This window comes from Staurois parvus, unplaced genomic scaffold, assembly GCF_062004578.1.
Source record: "Staurois parvus isolate SC_StPar_1 unplaced genomic scaffold, SC_StPar_1.0 ptg000147l, whole genome shotgun sequence".
Taxonomy (NCBI): Eukaryota; Metazoa; Chordata; class Amphibia; order Anura; family Ranidae; genus Staurois; species Staurois parvus.
This window is the reverse complement of record NW_028317943.1, coordinates 12936425-12958853: the sequence shown is the minus strand read 5'-3', so window position 1 is coordinate 12958853 and position 22429 is coordinate 12936425. Positions and strand designations below refer to the sequence as shown.

General features: G+C 35.7%; 1 protein-coding gene across 4 annotated transcripts in view; it reads left to right on the top strand.

Annotated features, from left to right (window-relative positions):
• The window catches only part of SYT1 (synaptotagmin 1), a 627989-nt gene that overhangs the window by 302419 nt on the left and 303141 nt on the right, over nucleotides 1-22429 (top strand). For all 4 annotated transcript variants that reach the window (XM_089674048.1, XM_089674049.1, XM_089674051.1 and 1 more), the window contains one exon: nucleotides 9215-9278. The gene's annotated coding sequence lies outside the window, so the exon portion shown is untranslated. The remainder of the gene's footprint in view (nucleotides 1-9214; nucleotides 9279-22429) is intronic.

The following is a 22429-nucleotide window of genomic DNA, read 5'->3' as shown; positions in this document are numbered from 1 at the left end:
GGACACAGCCACTACTAAACACCTTTACTAAATAAACTCCACTATCTGATCCACAAAATCTACCCATGAAGACCTCATTTGATTGCTCATGGATACAGAAATGAATATATGCAAATATTTGCACATGTCTTATTGCTATATATTTTCAATCATATTTTCGGTAGTACCCAAATTATGTATAATAGAACTAATCGCTCATTTGGTTATTTATATTTTGGGGGATTCGTTTCTGGTCTTGACATGGAGTTACTTAGCTATATGCTCAGAAATATATTTTTTGGAGGTTAAATTAGCATCAGCTTGACTCCACTATTATTTTAAGTCATGCTAGAATAACCATAATGAATTATGCAGAGAAGAATGACAATTTCAGATTGGCAGAAACACAGCTTTTAAGCATTAGGAATAGACAGTGCTGGCTGTTCCCTTGAGACATCTGTAATGCAAAGTTAGAACCTTTACAAATAATTTGTTTTTCTTATTGACTTGTAATAAACATGAGATCATGCAGCATTTGGCAATAAAACTAGGCTTCTTTGGAATAAGTGGAAGACTTGTAAAAACAAAATGGCACCTTCTTGTTTGCATACTAGCTGAACTGTGATAGATATTTTTAAGTTGCAAAACAACAAGTGATTTATTTGTATGAATATTAATTGATGTTAAGGTGTAGCAAATGTTTAAGGTCATGGCCAGTGCATCTCAATGTGTCATGTGTTGAATATTTTGGTGACATAATCTGGACACCACAATATATTCTGAATTCATAATGTAAAAATAAGCTCAAGTATTCTTGGCTTTTGAACAGAAGGCTTAACTGTATGAAGCATTTGTCCTAGGTGAATTCATTCTTAAAGTGCTACTAAACCAACAACAATAAAATCAATCTACAATATAAAAATGCAGTGCTTGAATAAAATTAGTGTAAACGTGACAAAAGCGCAAACTGATGCGCTATTATGTGACAATAGTGGTGTCTTAATGAAGACAAAAATTATGACATAATATGATATAATATAGTGTAGTATATTTATTTATTCAATGATAAAAACACACATATGAGGCTGCCCAAATAGAATCTCCAGTATAATAACCTGTAAGTGATACAGTCCAATATTAATAGCCTATGTATTGCAGTATCAGCAAAGCAGGTATACATGCATGTATATTCAAATATCCAAGATGGCCACCAGCCAAAACAAACTGGCTACAGCAGCATGGGGTGACGTCAGTGTGGCAGGCTGGTACCCTGACACATTTCGTGCAAAGGCACGCTGTCAAAGGCCCTTCATTGGGATGCATGTATACCTGCTTTGCTGATACTGCAATACATAGGCTATTAATATTGGACTGCACCACTTACAGTTATTATACTGGAGATTCTATTTGAGCTGCCTCATATGTGTGTTTTTATCATTGAATAAATAAATATACTACACTATATTAGCCCTTTGTCCTGGTGGCTTTTCTGAGCCTCATAAGGTGGACTTCATTGGGATGCTGTACTTACCTGATGCCGGGTGTAAGTGAAACCTGTGAGCGGTTCCTACTACCAAAGAGGGTCCATTATGAGGTCTGGAGGATAATTCCTGGATATATCGAGTGACGATTGCGTACTACATTCCTACCGGGTTACAGATGACCACCAGTGCCCATATACTACATGCGTAATAATATTTTACATCTGGTGAGTGCAAGCACACCCTATATTGATTATCACGGAAGTCACGAGCACCTTATTAAGTGATGGAAGCTGAATGGGATTGATTGGCATCTCCCTATTTGAATCATTGACGCACCTGTATTTTAATGAATGGACTTATGTCGTTTATATTTATGTGATATATTGTGTTTACTACTGTCACATCATAATTTTTGTCTTCATTAAGACACCACTATTGTCACATAATAGCGCATCAGTTTGCGCTTTTGTCACGTTTACACTTTAATTTTATTCAAGCGCTGCATTTTTATATTGTATATGTTCAAGGGTTCTAGAGGTTTCCTTATGCTAGCTGCTTGCATACAAGATTGAAAAGTGCTCGCTTCTGTATTTTATATTTTAATAAAATCAATCTGTATATGCAGTAAAGTATGCTTGTTTTACTGAATAATATATGTTATATTAATAATATAAACTATATTGCCAAAAGTATTGGGACACCTCTCCAAATCATTGGATTTAGGTGTTCCAATCACTTCCGTGACCACATGTGTATAAAATTAAGCACCTAGGTATGCAGACTGCTTCTACAAACATTTGTGAATGAATGGGTCTCTCTAAGGACCCCAGTGAATTCAAGCATGGTGCTATGGTAAGTCCATCCATGAAATTTACTTGCTACTAAATATTCCTCAATCAACTGATAGTGGTATTATAACAAAGTGTAAGCAACTGGGAACAACAGCAACTCAGCCACAAAGTGGTAGGCCACATAAAATGACAGAGCGGTGTCAGCGCATGCTGAAGGGACAGTGCACAGAAGTTGCCAACTGTCTGCAGGGTCAGTAGCTTAAGACCTCCAAACTTTGTGTGGCCTTCAGAATCGCACAATAACAGTGCATAGAGAGCTTCATGGAATGGCAGCTGCATCCAAGCCAAGTGCAATCCAACGCATCGGATGCAGTGGTGTAAAGCATACCGCCACTGGACTATAGAGCATTGGAGATGTGTTCTCTGGAGTGACAAATCATGTTTCTCTCTCTGGCAATCCAATGGACCTGTTTGGATTTGGCATTTCCAGGAGAATGGTACTCGCGTGACTGCATTGTGCCAAGTATAAAGTTTGGTGGAGGTGGGATTATGGTGTGGGATTGTTTTTCAGGGGTTGGGCTTGGCCCCTTAGTTCCAGTGAAGGTAACTATTAAGGCATCAGTAAACCAAGACATTTTGGACAATTTCATGCTCCCAACTTTGTGGGAACAGTTTGTGGATGGCCCCTTCCTGTTCCAACATGACTGCGCAATAGTGCACAAAGCAAGGTTCATAAAGACATGGATGAGTGAGTTTGGGGTGGAGGAACTTGACTGCCCTGCACAAAATTCTGACCTCAACCCGATAGAACACCTTTGGGATGAATTAGAGCAGATACTTTGAGCAAGGCCTTCTCGTCCAACATCAGTGCCTTACCTCACAAATGTGCTTCTGGAAGAATGGTCAAACATTCACATAGACACACTCCTAAACCTTGAGAACAGTCATCCCAGAAGAGTTGAATCTGTTATAGCTGCAAAGGGTGGGCCAACTTAATATTGAACCCTACGGACTAAGACTGGGATGCCTTTAAAGTTCATGTGTGTGTAAAGGCAGGCGTCCCAATACTTTTGGCAATATAGTGTATGTTGTAAGCAATAACACTGTTGATTGTTGATTCAGAAGTGTAAAAGTACCTTTGGGGATCTGGAAGGAATTTTTTCTTAATGAAGCAAACTGGATCATATATCATAAGATTGTTTTCTGCTTCCTCTGGCCAAGTCCAAGTGTTGGGTTCTCACGATGCAGGCTTTCATTTATTTTATTTTTGTCTCTTGTTTTAACTCAATGGACACCTGTCTTTTTTAACAAGGCAAAGATGTAATGTCTTATAGAAGCTATACTCAGTTATTTTCAAACCATTCATCCATCAATGCCATATTACCAATAGATTACAATGTGTTATCTATATTTAAAAAAAGGTTGAAGGTCAGCATTTCATAAAATAAACATTGTTGTGATTTTGCATAAAATATAAATAGGCTACAATTCCGTAGTTGCCTGCAACTGATGGTCATACCAAAGACAACGCAAAGGACATTGGGTAGTCTTTGCTGTTGCTACACAGATATTAATATTCATGTCAGCATTAAATATATCATTGAAATTATATAAACAGTGTTTATTTCGAATGATTTGATTAAATGTCATGTTAAAGGTGTAGTATTGTAACTTTTTCTTAAGTTTCACAGCTGAAATAAATATGTTATTTCTCATGTATTAAACATATTTCACAAATTGATATATAATTTGCACATTTACAATGTGACATTCATAATGCAAAGGTCAAAATCATCCACCCTTTCACTCAGTCAGTATAGGAGAGCTATCTGTTATTTGCTTTACTGAAAGCTGTCTTGTGCGTGTCCTTCACTTCTGTCTTCCCCATTAAACTAATTAGAATGGCTAAGCCTCAGGACCTTAGGGCCTTCTTACTTAGAAACATAAAGAAGATTTTCTATTTTTCAGTTTCAACTGTTAATTCCTGTTCTCTTGAAGGCAAATAATAGTCTAATCCTATTTTCTTCTCATCTACAGTATACCAAGACTCATATTATTGAAACTGCCATTACTGAAAAATAGTAACTGCACTTAATAATACCGTTTACATCAGATTCACCTGCTTGAAAAAGCCTCAATAGATTTACAATATTATTAGCATTTATTAGGTCATATTTCACTGGGTCTCCATTAATAGCTTAAGCCAATGATTCTTCTTGAACACAATTGACTAAGAAGATGTCTGTTTTAAAGCCCTAGGGGCATGACATCATCAGCAAAGGTCATTGTACTCTAGACTCATGCAGGAAATGCATACCTCAGGGTCATGATATCTGAACATTAATTCCCAGCGCAAAAGCAAAATGGATGAATAACTGCTGCTTATCAATTGACTGCAAAGCAAAAGCCTTGGACTCAAGCAGCAATTTCCAAATAGGGGCTCCCTTCCAGAAACTTAATTTGTCTCAAGATATATTATAAAGAATCAAAAAACAAAATATATCTATGCTAGGTCACCAAAAAAAACAAATACTATATATAAATAAAGCAGCTATAATGCAATTGTGATACCAGTTGTGAAAAATAGAATAATAAAAAAGCAGCACTAAATATTTAAATAAAAACAAACCTAAAATCATTTGTGAAAGTCCATAGCGGTCCATATGTGAACAAATCTCTTCCACAAACCTAATCACACAGGAATGTATAAGTCCAAGACCCTTATTAATTATAAAGTGTATATAAAAGGCCACAGTTCATTTGTTGGAAAATAGTGCATATACCAAAACTTGAAGGGAGTTCCACCACCATGTAACATCATTGATAGAAGACTTTTACCAGATATGATGGACCATAAAATTATAAATGGTCAGACTCGCTTTGGTTGTATATTCCTCCGATGGCTCCCACCATAGGATCAAGTACCACACCTCTGCTTGCAGATATTACCATCAGAGAAAAGAATATACTCCCATTGTGAAGTACGTATAAAACATAATCCAAACAAGTTTGTAGTGGTATATAAAAATTACACCATATAACATCACGGTGTACAATCACCACTTCAAGCAGGAGTAATAGCAGTAATAGCAATAATCGTTTTTGATGAAACATGTAGGGTGTGGCCTGTGCGTGGTATCATCACACACAAGTGCCAGTCAGAGCCACCATTTATTGTAAGCTATCAACCTGCTATTACTCCTGTTTGAAGTGGTCTGGTGAAACCATTTCCAGCAGGACAAGAAGTGAAAGTACTCTCTCTAACTGAGCCCCAAATATCAGTACAAATCCAACAGGAGTTCTAACCTGTTCCCGCTGTATCTAAAAGTAGATTGACTTACACTTAAAAAAATAGATACTGTATTTTCCTTCATTAAATGTTTTTGGTAAACACAGATCAGCACACAAGGGTAGTGATTTACTAAAGGAGGCCTTTTTTACTAAGTAAGTTGAACCTCTGTTCTTTTAGTAAATCTGCTTTATCCCTACATACTTTTCAGTTTTTGCAGGATTTGAAGAGATGCTGGTATATACTGAGTTGCAGCAATCTTGATAAAGATGCATAAGTCTATTGGGAAATTCTGATAGATATGTATGAAAGCTAACAGTCAGTTGCTGAGGCAAATCCTTTTTAAGAAGCACATAGCTTTTATGACACTAGACCCAGGTTTCAAAACAATGTTTACAGGCTTTTGAAGCTGCCTAATGAGCTGCCTTTGAAGACATGATTTTAAATGCTATGTGAGTATTGATTTTGTCTTTTGGAGTTTCATAATCACTGCAGTTTGATAGATGAGAAATATTAGTGAGAAGATAAGCCTAGCTGCAGTTTCTAAGTATGCTTACCTTTCAAACGTGTCATCAGAACTTCAAAACATTCATGCACCCAGCCCAATAATAAATAAATGAACTTAAAGCAGTGATGCGCACACATGTATGCACACACATACATAACTTGTAGAAACAGTAGATTTTGAAACACATTGATTATATTGATTCAAACAGTGAATTCATTAAAATGGTCTTGACCCTTTGCATGAACTTTAGAGAATGCCTTTTATTTAATTTAATACATGATCAGTTCAGGAAGAAATCCATGTGTAGCACTGTGGTAGAGTGTATCCTTTGGTCAGCCTTTCTTACAGATATAGGTTTTAAATAAATGTTCATAAAAAGTTTAATCAATTTTAATTAAAAAGACCACAAGCCTTGTATGTCATATATAACAGCAATTTATATTTGATAAACAACATGAATTATTAAAAATATGCAGTATTTATTTTTCTTGGTGCTTGATTTCCTATGTTGTGAAAAAGTAACTATAATTATTGGCCTCTCTGTTAAGGGTAGAAAATATATGGACAACTCTCCCACACTTGCTGGCTCCCCTTCATTACCAATATATTAGGATAGCAGAACATGAGTCTAATGAACACCACTATCTTTATCATTGTAAATGAAGCTACAAGTGTTCAATCACATACTCTTCCAATCTTATGCTGGGCAGATTGGGAGACGCAAATTGGGATCTTTGCCTATCTCTAGCCATCAGGGGAGGTAACAAGGTCTATTTACATCCCAGATGTCTCCATAACTTTCTCCTGTTGCCCCCGTGTATAGTGTCATATAAGAGGCTTATTGGTAATATTATACCTTTTACATTTTAGTTCAGTAGAAATTTGAGATATTATGTTGTGCTTGTGTGTGATAATAATATTTTTGTGTTTTTATTGAAAAATAACCTTGAGCATTGGCCAAGCTATCCTGGAATTTAGAATATCAACAGTACCAAAATTTACCTTCATAGGTTCTGCACTTTCAGAAAATATATGGTTTAGGGGGGTCTTTTACAAACTTTCAAGGCTGTACTGTGCATGTGAAATATAGCTACAATTTCTCAGTCCTCTGAAGTAGAAGATTAAGACATCTTTAAATTTTTTTTGTAAAATTTGTGATAAATGAAAAAGTAGCAATAGACTTTCCCTCTTTTTTTGCGGTTCAATCCTCTTAAATAGCTCTAATCTTGTGGATCACATATTCCCTTGGCTATCAATTGCTCTAATTATGCAGAGTTATTATCAGGACTTTTCAGTTTTATACCACTGACACAATATTGATTGACCATGTCTATTTATATAACCGTACATTGTCCCGCATTATCACAATGATGAACCAAATAGGAACACTCTAGGGTAACAACAGGGTATAGACTTTGTGCTACATAGCTAATGCATTGATCAATGGTGCATTTAAACTCAGTAGTGCTTAGCAAGAGACAAAATATGATACTTTACTGAGACAACAGTGAAATTTGTTATTTATTTTCTCTACACAAAAAAGATTAGGAATTTCATGATTTATTTTATATGGCAATATGACAGATTTTAAAAATATTGGTGAAGAGCTAGCTAAGCACAAATTACGGTTAGTTTAGTATAGACGCTATAAGCTTAGCTTTGTTGGTAACATCACCTATGAAAATCTGAATTGATAAACTCCAATTCCTTTTCATATTTAAGACTTTAGAGTTTTATATATGTACAATCTGGAAAATCTCTATCAGCGGTAAAAAAATCTTCTGACTATTCCACACTCAAAGAGGCCTATCCCCCTGTCCAGCATGAATGCTTAGTGAGCAATTTTCATAAAATGTATTCCTGTTAATGGTAGTAGGACAAATTGGTATTGCTCTTTGTGTTGTATTAGTTATGACATAAATTCTGATTGCTCTGAGTTATATGCAATCAGTTGAAGCTAAAATCTGTCCAAACAGCTAAATATTCATTGAAAATACATGCAGGGGTACTTTGTTTTCTGCAAAAATTCTAAATGTGTTCAGCCAATTCTTCTATTCACACAGCTCTCTCACACTGATTAGAAGGCTAATGCTGCTTTCTGTGTTACAGCTAAGAAACACTGCTGATTGTACAATGAATAAGAAGCATTAGGATGAGCCGATCCCTCTGTTCTCCCCTTTTAGTATACACACCACAATATTAGACTTACAGCATTGTTCAAAGCAGTAACGTACTTAAGAAAATGTAGTGTTCGTACCTCCATGGTCAACCAGGTGTTAAAATAAAAGTAAAAATCTCAGTGCTTGAAAAAAAAATCATAGTTTATTTACATTTTCCTCAGTTTAGTTTAGTAAGTCGAAATCTAGGAAGTTCATAACAGCAATCAGAATCAATGGGGTTGATTAACTAAAACCAGAAAGTTCAAAATCATTTGTAGCTATGCATGGTAGCCAATCAGCTTCTTACTTCAGATTGTTCAATTAAGCTTTGACAAAAAAACTTGAAGCTGATTGGTTTCTATTCAGAGCTGCACCATATTTTGCACTCTCCAGTTTTAGTAAATCAATCCCAGTCTTTTACTAACCAAACTCTAGCAAACTAAAATCTGTTTAGCTTCCTTAATTTGATGTGGGGCTGTACTATGTATCATATGTTTGCTGAGTGCAGTGCATTTATACTATCTGCCAATCTACTATTGTGTATTATGAATTCTGTTAATACACATTTATAAGATAGCAAAGTTGGTTTTTAATTTATTTAAGCATACTAAGAACAATAAGGCCATGGTGATCTTACAACCTGATCATTTTCTCCCTCACATTGATGCATACCTGTGTATGCCTGTGACATGTCAGTTTTATTGACTTGGGAAATCATCTAGCAAAAAAAATCTTTGAAATGTATTAAAATGTGTATTGTGGCTCATCTAAAGGTATGCATTAAATACATCACAGAGCCCAAGGCATCCATAGCAGTTCGTTTTATGTTTTTTTTGAGGAATGGTGTAGTTATTATATATATACCTGTAACGTCCTTTTTTATTTTTATTTTGTGTAGGAAGCAGATCAAACTTTGAACTTGAATGAGAAAAAGAAAGGATGAGGAATTTTGTAGTTATTATATATAATATACATGTAACTTTTTATATCTTTATTTTGTGTAGGGAGCAGATCAATCTTTGAACTGGAACAAGAATAAAGGGATTTTACCACAATCATATTCAAAAGGTACAGTAAAAGCCTTTTATTTTAAAGAATGGAAATGGCTAATGTTTGCCTTTGAAAAGTAATTCATGTTAATACCATGTATTCCACTATATAAAATTAAAAAGCGTTGCTTGTTCGAAAGGGCTGCATGCTGTCTTAATGTAGCCAGGAGGCCTCCTGATGTTTGTACTATTTATAGGATTCATAATAGATTGTAATCCTATTACAAAGTCGCTTGGTCTGGTTTATCTGGTGCCTGCTCTTGTTATAGTTCAGCACTTTTATATAATACAAAACATAATTTTATTTCCAGCTGAATAATTTATTGCTCATTAGTGAAGAGTCAGTCTTCCTTCCTTTGTATTCTTACTTTTGATTCCTGCTAACAAAGAACATTTTACATTCTGCTAAATGAAATAGTGAACACAAATAACATCAAATATCTTTATGCATGATTTTAACAATGTATATCATTGCATTAAGGACATTTTCTTTTGCCATGTTGTCCTGTACTTCAGCACAGACAACTTTTAAAGGCTTTAGTTGCTACTAATAGATGGTATTTGTATGCTTGCCAGCTGTACCTGTAACATACTATATTTTAATTGCTTAAAGGTATATAAATATTTTCAAATAATGCTAAAATTTTGTGCCTCTTCACATACAAATGTAAAATGCAGCATAATCATGAACGTTGAAAAAAAAATATTTTTTAAGGTTTTTACAGATATTGTGCAAAAAAAGGATGGAAAAAACATATTTGCAAAATAAAATGGTTATATATACCTTTTTGCCAATATTTATAGTGGGCACCGCCATATTTTTTCCTTGACTCGGAGCTTTAAGGGATGTGGGTGAAATCTATGGGGGAGATTTACTAAAACTGGAACAGAGAGAATTTGGTGCAGTTGTGCATAATAACCAATCAGCTTCTAACTTCAGCTTTAATCTTTGACAATAAAACCTAGAAGCTGATTGGTTGCCATGCAGAGGCACACCAGATTCTGTGTGCGCTAGTTTTAGTAAATCTCCCTCATGGGAAGAACACAAGACCTGGCTGTCTGGAATGTCACAGGGTTACTGCAGGAGACTACAGGAATTGCTTCCCCTACTTTTTTCTTAGAGAACATATCAAATTAATAGCTTTTCTGTGGCTTCATGCCAGACTATTTGCTGTCTGTCCAAGTAAGGAAGGCAGCAATGAAAAGTCACAAGGAATCTATGTGTATAATCTATCCATAGTTACTGTCCATCAGCATTACACAAAGAGAACAGAATTATTGTGAATAGAGATACCATACACACTTAATTGTGAAGGGACACATTCAGTAGAGACTTTTTACCAATTCAGCAGCAGTTTGGCTCTCCCCCTCTCGCTCTTTGGCAGAGTGAACTGTGATAGTCAACCTTTGTGAGAGAAAGGAATGGGCTGGTGCTTGTTTACTATGAATTGTTTGCATTTGTGATTGACAAGATCACAACAATCACAAAGTACAAAGCCACTCTGATTGGCTCTGTACATTTTGCCTGTGATCTTGACTGTTATGTCTAATGTCTAATGACAGCTCGATCATAGGCATCGGGCACACTGGCCAACCATGTGTGCTTTCTACAGTGCCTTTTGTAATGACGCTCCAAAATATTGGTTTTTCTTACCCACTTTTTTTTTTTTAGCAAAGTAGTAAGGTGTTTAAGGTGGAGCTTCCTGAGGACGTGCATTGCACAAAATGTATAAAGACTGAGAAGCACACATCACATCACTTCTGGTCGCTGGAACGCATGTTAGCTGCAGGACTAGCGGCGTTGTGGGGAAAGGTTCCCTCTGGTGGGTTGTACATGGTGGTGCCCCTCTTGGCACCAGATGCATGTGAGTGAATGTATTGTATACGTTTTTATTGTGTAGCTTTAATAAACTTACTACACTATATACATTCTCTTTCTGGCCTCTCTCTGAGAGCGATTGTTGATACTGGAAGAGGCCTTTTAAATGAATGCTTGTGGGAACATCTTTTTTGGAGATTCCGTAAGTAAATGTCTAATTGGGGTCGAATAGAGGATTTATCATCAAACATGTACTGACCACTTGGTGGTCGAGGATATCTGGTGAATACACAATTCAGCTGAGTACGTTGGTGGAACACTGCTGGAATATTAAGAAGATTTGGTCACTCTATTTTTGAATTCACACACAAGAATTTGGTGGATGGGGACTTTTCTGTTCAATATTATTTGAACTTTATGATCACCATTGTATTTATTTATTTATGAATTTATTAATTTGTTATGCTAAGGATGAGCAGCCACTATCATTGTTTTTGTTTATATGTGGAGTGTCACAGTGGACTTAAAGGGGCAGCTGCCTAGGAAATCAGTGGTATGATATTGAGACATTCACTATAGGGGATAGTGCGTTCTTGTCACTAGGTTTTTTGATTAAGGTATACCTGTAGTAATTTTAATGCTGCTGCATTTTTCCATGATTCTACAGCAGGCACCTCTGAGTGCAAGAAAACTGCTTCAACTTGTATGCAGAGCACCATTGTAACCCCAAAGCATGTGATGTTCTAATATGTCCCTTAATACCAAATGCATTCATAGCAAGAAAACCTTATTGGCTGATAGAGATTTGGTGGAAGAGGCAAACAAGTCATCAACTTTTTGGACTTTTGCCTTATAGAATTCTCAGGGCTTTGGACAGTTCCAGAAAGCTCTGGAAACAGACATGCATGTGTCCTTGCATCCGGAGGTACCTTCTATAGAGTCCCTGGAGCAGTTTAATGGGGCTAAATACCACAGGCTTTTTGTAAGCACTTAAACTATGGATGTATTTTGCCACTTACTTTAAATACAATACTTTTTACTTTACTTCAATTTTTTATTTTACCATAAATGATTCAGCACAAGTTCAAATGTATTTAAGCTCTACAAAATGACCATTAGGCAGAGATACTGAAATTCAGCAGGGTTAAATTAGATTTGTTACGTCTTGAAACTGAAGTCCCTTTGGTAGTTGGGATAGACTGTAAAGCTGCAAAAAGAAAAGGAGAGCAAGATGCACACTGCAATTTTTCATAGTTATTGCTGGTGACACTTCTAAACTACTAGAATGCAAGCCCGGGAAAGCTTATAAATTAGACAAATGAAAGAGTTTCTCGACTGGTTCAAAAGAGCCAACAAATATGTGGAACAAATAAACCTTAATAATGCAAGGCTAGCTGACAAATAGCTTCATCTAGTCACCTAATATGTTCTTATATACAAAAAGACAGAGAGGCATGTCTCATGGACAGCTCAGCACTCAAGCTTCTATATTTTGAATGAAATTTGACATATTCATGAACCAAAGCTAAAATATTTTGACATCTACAACGAAAATAACAAAATAAGTGTTATCTGTGGCTGTATATACCATTTTATTTAGGGCTTAAATTTACATAATGTGTTAGGTATATTTTAAAACCACATAGCAACCTTTTTGGAATATTTTGCTATTGGTTTTATCTTATCCAGTTTGATTTCTTGGACAGTTGTTAAACCCAAAAACTTAAAGTGTAATTCCAAGCAAACAAGTAAAACCAAAATAATCTCCAATGCAATTTTGTAGTTAGGCGGAGTTCCACTGCATTCACAGCACATACATACTCCCTCATGGAGTCAGTAGACATGTATCTACTAATGCCTATCTTTGCATCACAAGTCATATTCTCATTTTTAAGACAGTTTTGGATTTGTTTAGTGGCTGTTAGCAACATTTTCATATGGCCTCTTTTTCTCTCCTTTCTGTATATGGCACTGATGTCGAAGCCATGCAGTTTTTCCTGCGTACTGTTCTCCATGTCATATTCTCTACCATACAACCCCTCTGAGGCCCGGAGAATGGTAGTCCAGCACTGAATTGCATTATCTAATGTTGACAGATACTTTATAGTTTATGTTTCAACTGTACACCTTTTATGCTCAACATTAGTTTGTGTTGCTCTATATTTTCACAAGATATACTTTATGTACTGTACATGCCTCCTGGCACAATGAAACTTCTTCTCTGTACTCAAAATGTTCATAGAGAGACTGAGGGATTTTTCTATGTTATACTCAATAAATGCTTTATGAAACTTTAATAGGGCCTTTTGTGTGTAACAGCAGCAATGAAGGTGTTCCATCATCAGTAGCAGTAACATTCCAGGATCACCAGATTAACAATTAAAGGGAGTATTGTAGACTTGAGTACTACAGCAATGCTGAATAAAAAGCTGAAATAATAAGCAAGTAGAATGTACTCACTGTATTTATCTCATGGCTTTATTTTCAGTTTTTTTCACTTGAATACTTTTTTATAATTCTCCTGTCCAAAGGAGATTTTAAGCATCAATTGATCCTTGAAGCACATTACTAGAAAACCCAATGACACAAAATTGCTAAAGAAACAATTAAAGTGTTACTAAACCCACAACAGTAAAATCAGTCTGCATATGCAGTAAAGCATGCTTGTTATACTCAGGGCTGTGGATAAGGGGGTACCAGGCCAGGCTAGCAGGGGGGTCCAAGCAGCTGAGTGAATTAGATGTGGGCAGGGAGGGTGATCAGTATGGTGGGGGGGAATACTGGAACCAATCCCCTGTATGACTCTCTCTGTGGCAGCTGAAAGCTGGCTTCTTCTCATCTCCCTTCTGCTGGTTTTCAGTTGCTGCAGAGAGTGCCATACAGGGAATTGGTTTCAGTAATTACCCCTCCGCCACACCCATTACCCTCCCTGTGCACCATACATTTCCACCTGCTGGCCATACCCACTTGTGTGCCCCCAGCCCCGCTCTGCTTCCAGTTTCCCTTCTCTCCTTCCCACCGACAGCTGCAAGCACACAATAGGATCGTTTAGGATGGAGAGTGGGGGAAGGGTCAGGTAAATATGTCTTTATAAAAATACATTTCAAACATACTGTGTGTCTTTAAAAATACAAATCTATGTGGAATGCATTTACAAATATATGTAAAAATATATGTTAAAATGACTTTTTCATATGTTAAAAAAAATCTAAAGAATATATTTTAAAAATATATATTTTTAATGTGTTTTTTAAAATATAATCTTCAGTTTTTTTAACATATAAAAAAGTCATTTTATATATATTTTTACATATATTTGTAAATGAATTCCAAAAATGTAGATTAGTATTTTTAAAGACATACAGTATATTTGAAATGTATTTTAAAAAATATTTTTCATATATTTTGTAATAAAAATGCATTTCAGCATACAGTATATATATATATATATATATATATATATATATTTATTTATTTAATAAAATATATTTTGAAATATATTGAATATGGCCAAAATAGTAGCATTTCAAATATATGTCAATATATTTGGGAAGAATATTTTTAAAATATACTTTTCTTCCATGTGGGCTCCTTTTCCTGAATGAACACAATAAGTGATTGGTACCGATTGCTTACTGTGTTTATAACTGAAGCATAGTAAACTGTTTTTTTTGGGGGGGGGCTATCATGTTGGCTGTATGGGGCCCCATGGTTTCTAACAGCAGCCCTGGTTATACTCACTGTGTAACCTAAGGGGTTAATCCTCTGTATTGTGTAAAGAGGATGTTTGATCCTGTCTTCTCTGATCATCTCCTTCTTCCAGTGTTTCCTAACTATCTCCTGATAGAACAGAGGCTTGGGGGCAAGCTGCACATAGTCAGTTTGGTGTGTATTGCTAGAGAGTTTTTTTTTTTGGGAAAGTGCATGTGATCAGCACAGGGCCAATCAGCACTGTCCAGACAGGGATCAGGGGTCCTGCATCCTCCTACAGGAGAATGAAAGCTTCTCCAACAAGCTGTAACCAGTGCTTTGCTGGACACTGATAAAAATCACAAGACTGCTCCAACTACTGATGAGAAAAGGTTTTTCACTGTTTATGTTTACTAAAATAATAGCATTTCCATGTTCTGTGTACTGGGGGAGACCAGATATAGTGAATGCAGGGTCCTGGGTTTAGTAACATTTTAAATATTTTAAAGAATGTTGGGCCTCATGTACCAAAAATGTCTGGAAAGAGAGTGTTTCTGTTTCCATAGATTCCCAGGGATTCTCTTTCTCTTTGGGAAAAGATCAGTAGTGAAATACATTTTAGGATTGTACAATATACTGTAAATCCAGGTATTATTGTTCTGTTTCAAAAATGAATATTTAATATCAGTAAATTTGAACACTTGACAGGTTATACTTTGATCTATAGCTATCATAATAAAAATGTGAGTCTCCTTCTACTGTATGATACCAATGTCTGGAATTTGCAATGGCTGGAGGGTCTTTGTGATGTTCCCTACCATGATGATCACTGCCAGAAGCACCGTCTTAACAAACACAATATATATACGATTTAGGGCAATCTAAACTAAAATGTGTGTTACCAATAAAAATAAAAACATATCAAAATTTTGTGACATTGATAAACATCTTCCATTAAAATGTCCATATATTGTAGACAACTGAAAATTCCTCCACCGCCAGGTCGTGAAAATAATACTTTTTTTACATTCTTATAAATGTAATCTGTGCTGTGCATGCATCCAACCAGTGCTCTTATCATGTGCTCACCTCAATCCATTGACCTTAATACTAAATCAAGATCACACAGTTTTTGTCTGGAAAATTTGTAACCCATACCTACTAGGTTGTACCTCTTCCCACTTCCTTAGTACTTCAGTTTCTATTGGAGAAGCATTCCTGCCAGCAAACTCTAGTTGCTTTTAATCCTGGGTCCAATAATTAACCTTCATTTCTTTAAACAATGGAAACAACTGTAGATGTGTACTTTGTCTGCAAATTGCTTACAGTAGATATACACGCAGCAATGCTGTCTTATGTTTCTGTGGTTTAAAAGACTAAAATAACTGGGAAAGAAGGGGGGGGGGAAAATTGCAAATGGACTTTAAAGACCATTTGCAATTTTTTCTCTCCCTTTCTTTCCCCCTTAGTTTGATTGTTATAACTAGGACATGGCACTAGCATATTACCTTTTTGGGAGTGTTCTGACACCCGGATACACTCCATTCTTCCCTTCTTTTTGACTAAAATAACTGGTCTTGTGCAAACATTTGGTTAAAGTGGTATCTGAAAGTAACCCCCCCCAACCCTCCCTAAATACTTACTTGAGCCCAATTTCAATCCAGCAATGTGCAAAAGAGTGGAGGTTTTCATGTCTTGCTCCATTCGGGGGACGAGTCTCGCTTTGTGTGCCTTATGGATAAACAGAGCTGGCTAGGGAGCAAGCAAGAATGAGTGCCCCTATAGCATGCGGCTTTGTATGTGGGCTCACGACAAGGGGAAGAGGCCAGGAGTGCCATCAGAGGACCTGTGAAGAGGAGGATTGAAGCTGCTCCATTGCACAGAGCAGGTAAGTATAACATATTTGTTATTAAAAAATGTGCCTTTAGAATCACTGAAATATATATATTTATATATATTTGTACAGCACAGGTTGGTGTTTGACAGAGGAGGGGTCCATATTTATCTTGGGGGTGGTGGCAACAGCAACAGCAGTGATCTTATTACCATTGTGTATGACCCATGTACTTAATGGCCCTAAAGCCTGAGTCTGCTATGTCAAAAAGGAATAACTTGGGAAGGAGTCTCAATTTTCTTTCATTTTTTTTTAAATAAATGTATGAAAACAATTTAAATACAGCCAGTACAAACCTACCAGTTCGCTCATCAATAAATGTTTAAAATATATTTACAACTAAGTGAGATAATAATTTGTATATGACAGTATGAAGTTTTTCACTAGATTTTGGCTTTTTTTTCTTTAGAATCTAATCCAAAAGATATTTAAAGCAAGTTGTTAAGTTTGAGTCAAGTAGGCTACATAATAATTCACCTATAATATTTATGGTCATTATTAAAGAATGAATTAGGTCTCATGCCAATGTGCTAAACCTAAATGCGTTATGCTATTTATACTACAATAGCAATGCTTTCAAAGCAGTAAATTAGTGTTCTATGAATATGGTTACAAATGACAACCAGAAACAAACATAGTTTGTATGTAAATATTACAAGACAAATAATATAACACTATTACAATTTCCTATAAAAGTAATTGTGTTTATATGGTGCTCACATGTCTTTACTGCCCACACTTAGAGGTATTTCTTAGCTTCTGTGTGTGGTTTAGTAGGTTAGAGCCAGGAAAAATATTTTTGCCCATATCATGTAAGGCCTCTTTTATTCTTCTCTGTGTGAACTGTGAATTTTAATTAGCATGATATGATAGCTCGGGAATGCAAGCCCAATCACTAAAATCTCCTATAAGCTTGAAAATGTTATTGCAATTTCACAAGTAATGTTCCGTATTTTTAAATCTTCAGGAATTATGGGTGATCCTCATATAAAGGTCCTTGTTTAGGTATATTCTGTTAGGGTGCAAACGCTCTAGCCGTCTCAGTATTTGATGCTGCATTATCATAATATCACAAGGGTTTTCAATTGAGACTACAAGTGGATGTTTCAACAGGCATAGGTGTCCATTTATAAACCAGCAGTAATAGATCGCTGCTCAGTTCTCCGGCATTCTCGGAGAACACAGTTCTCCTGTGAATGCCGTTTATGAAGCATATGTAGATCAGTTCTCCAAACGAAGGGAGAACGGTCTACAAACGCTGGAAAACGGTTGATTTTACTATAATATCGCGAGATTACAGTAAAAGATCAGTTTACTAAGCAGAGGTAAATTATTTCTGCTTAGTTTGCGGTCCCTCCGATTCTCCAGCTCTGGGCTGGAGAATCTGGAGGGAGAACACAGATCGCCAGGGAAGGGCTGAACATGTTCTCCTGAGTGTTATAAACTGTGAATGACCAGAGAATAGCTGCGATCCTCTGAATCACGGCTATTCTCTGTGTCATAAAAGGACACCTTAGTCCATTGTTGTCACCATCAGGAACCCTGTCCTGAGAAATACTATGCATCAATTAGAAATGAATGCATGTGGACAGGAAGTGGTTGCAAAAAGGAGGATCACTAAAATGTAACAAAATACACATTGCTAGGAAATTAAATGTAATTCAGTTAGGGTTTACATCTACCTAAAGTACCTACTTAATCATGAAAAATAAAGTACTTTTCATGTAAAAATATTGAACTGCTTTTCTTGTGGTTTGTGATTAAATTCTAAGCACTAATGTGCTAATCTGCAATAGCATCAGAATTCAAGGATTAGGTTATTGAACATTTCTAGGTGCTTAAATTTTAAGTTTAATGCTTTATATATAGAATTGAGAATGTTAACTGGAGATATTTAACACTTTTGAACAAATGACTGATATTTTCCTAAATTAAAAAAAACCCCTCAGATTAAAGAATTCAACTCTAGCAGTTATCAGCAGGCTATCAAGGACTACCTCCCATCTTCTTTGTCATGAGTGATGATCAAAGTGTAAGCTTCTCTGAATATTTCTGTTTGTAAAGTCAGATATGGTAAGTGTGACAAGTTGTAGTTACCCAAAGCATGGCCTTTCTTGGCTATTGTGGACTATGCACTGTTCTCAGTGTTCCTCTCTATAACAGCTAAGATTTGAAGATTAAGGGAGAGAGGTAATTATTGACATGAATAGGTTTATAAATGAAGATATTAAAAGCAGATGAATATACAGTAGTATGGCAGCTAAGTAGCTAGCATGTGCACTTGCTACGCAGCCCTGGGATTGCATTCAAATAACATCAGGGACACTATCTGCATTGAGCTTTTATGTTCTTCACATATTTGCATGGATTTCTTTGCTCAATGTAAAACATACTGGTAGGTTAATTGGTCTGAGTGAGGCAAGACACTAGACTGTGAACCCCTGAGGGGACATAGACTCAAGTGCCTGATTCCATGTACTCTGAAAAGTGCTATATAATATATTGGCATTATATAAATACAGGGTATTTCATATCAATGAGTTTATTTATTATTAATGTATTTATGAGGTGCAAAAATTTTGATGCAGTGAATCATTTATTTATGGTACTTGTGCGCTTTTACTAATTTGGTTTTAAAACTAATTAAATGATATTAAATTTTTTGGAAAAAATAAGTAGGCAGATCATTTTAAAAAGGAGAGGACTACTCTAAAATTCTAGATAGCTGCTGTACGCTATGACAGTTCCTTTAATATTGTTTTACTTTTTCTTTTTAGAAATAGGATGAACCATAGGGCTGTCCATAAATAGTTTAAATTAAACACATTTCTGTCATTCCAATTCACAAAGGGGAAAAAAACTCAGTAACAATATTCTTGGATAAACTGAAAATATGGCTTGGAGATGCTGTGAAATGTCTTGAATATTACAGAACAAATCCACATGAATGTGACTAACTACTACTAGCTATATGCTTACACTATTATTCGATGCCCCTCTATCGTCTAAGTAACTAAAATATTACTTAAGTTATTATAAGTTATAATTAATAAATTACCTATGTAATTGCACGTGCTTGTTTGACATGAATCGCACATGACATGCTTGCTTAATGCATGTTTAAAGTACTACAGTCCGTATACTAATATCAAAGGCTGTTATGGATCAAAGGAAAATTCAGGAGTGTAACTGAAATATATTAACTGGCATTTATATAATTTGATCTTGGATTTGTCATAGCTGTGCTGCAGATGGTCTAAAGGAATATAAACTATTAACCAGGTTAAGTGTATATGTGAATACACTGTAATCACTATAAGAGTGTTTATATAAACACAGCTACATCTGGATTCCTGGACAAAAGTAATCCAATCTACCATATATGTTTATTGATAGTGTTATAAAATAGTTACAAATAACACACTAAACCATATTTACAACAGTTGGTGGGGATTTACTAAAACTGGAGAGTGCAAAATCTGGTGCAGTGGTGCATAGTAATCAATTAGCTTCCAGGTTTTGTTGTCAAAACTTGATTGAACAAGTTTAAGTTAGAAGCTGATTGGCTACCATGCACAGCTGCACCAGATTCTGAGTGCACAAGTTTTAGTAATTCTCCCCCATTGTACAGTAAAAATAAAGGAAGTTACATGATACTTATCTCTCTATCTATCTATACATATGGAGTTATGCTTCATGTCTGGTCATATTCGGTGTGATTGAGTCCTAGAAAAAAGAGAGACAGCACAGCTTGGTAACAATTCATTACATATCCCCTCTCTTTTCTGTGCAGTGGCTATTATAAGAAACACTGATTGGTCACTACACCTAACAAGAGTATATAGGGCCCAGCCTCATTGGAGGATCTAAAAAAGGTTGCTGTTTATAGCCTATTAAGCTAAGAAAGTTATACAATACATTAATCGTCTGGGAAAATGTGGTGTAAAACCGTCAGTATTGGAGCTAAGTTGATATATGAATTTCAATCATTTAAACCTCCAATGCAGCATATAAATTATCAGATATAAGAGTGTTAATGAATGGGAGGTGCAAGAGGCAGAAAGATCCAGTGTACCACTGAAATAATCTGGCTGAAGTGCTGGAAATTCAGAAATTCCCATGCTATCTCATCAGCTAGGTATCCAATGCTTTTTATGGTTTTGAAAAGACTTTCATTTTAAAGGAATATGCCACCTTTGTTAAAAATTGTTAAAACATACATGCTATAATTGCTACACAAGTCAGGGTATGTATTATTAATACATTTGCCTTAAAATTGAAACTACTGCCAACTTTGAGCTTTTAAAACTGTCCATTTTTTTTCTTTCTTTCAACCATGAAAACCATGCTCTCAAAATTGTCGGGCTTTTGTTTTTATGGCGCAAAAACTAAAAAACGCACAGGCGATCAAAAGAGAGTTCAGTTCGTGGGGGGAAAAGGACATAAATGTAATTTGGGTGCAGCATTGCATGACAGCACAATTGTCAGTTAAAATAATGCAGCGCCATAACGCAAAACATGGCCTGGTCAGGAAGGGGGGTAAATCATCAGGACAAGTGGTTAATATATACATGCATAAAATATATGTTCAAGCTATAGAGAATCATGATTGCCTGGACATCTGAATTGTCTGATAAGCAAATATTAGATTCTGGACTGCATATAAGCTGCCATCCCATTACAAGGAAAGCAGACAAAACTGTTAATTTTTTACATTCAGCAATTTACAGTCATTTTCATTTTAATACAATATCTTGTGTTTCCATTAAACAGTTATTTTACTTTAACAATCTATAAATATGTGTAAGTAATATGTATGTAATATATGTAAGTGTAAAGTACTGTACAAATATAAACAATCAATGTACGCAGCATAACAGATCAATCAGATATGCGTATGTGAAGTCAGTGAGATTTTTTTGCCTGGTCTTGGAGCTGGTTTCTAGAACAGTGCAGAGCTTTGATGATTTGTTTGGCTGCATTATGCTGACCCTAGGCATGACGTCTCCCTGAATCTCAGACACAAAAAAAAATTGTAAGTTCTTTGAGGCATGGATTTATCATCTCTGCTTTGTTTTGTCTGTTTTTATATTTATGTCTATAATTATTGTATTTATGCTACTGTGTACTAGATTGAAAACAATCATCTTTCACATTAAAGTGCATCATTACAAAGAGAATTAGTACTCATTGATAAGTAATTACTAGTCATAACCTGCTTTTGTAGTTTGATGAACATAGGAAGGATTTATCACATCAAGGTGACACTAAGTTCACTTGTGTAAAGCTTAGTTTTGGTTTTCTCCAGCTGAGGAGGCCAGAGATTAGGTGGTTGTAGGCTGGTTACAATCTTCACTGCCCCTGATTATAAACAAAAATAAAGTATCTTTTTGAGGGACACATAAGCATCCTTCTGCCATTTACTATTTACCACCTTTTCATTTCTGAAAACCTAGGTTTTTATTCAGACTTGCAGTCTGGGAACATATGGACATGTCTTTTCTTGGATTTTCCACGATTCTTTGGGAACAGAAAGCCAGCAATTCCGAGTTTAGTGAATACGCTTCGATTAGAAATAATGGATATTTGTCTGGTTTGTGAGGAATGCTCAGTAAATGTGCAGTAAATATGCATCATATTCTCAGATCTCACAAATAGCATTTATAATTGATCAAAGAGCATTGAAAATGATTGGATGTACCAATTCAGAGAACATAACCATTAACTGGTGAGTCTTGTCAGAAGTGACCAATGGTAACATAAATAG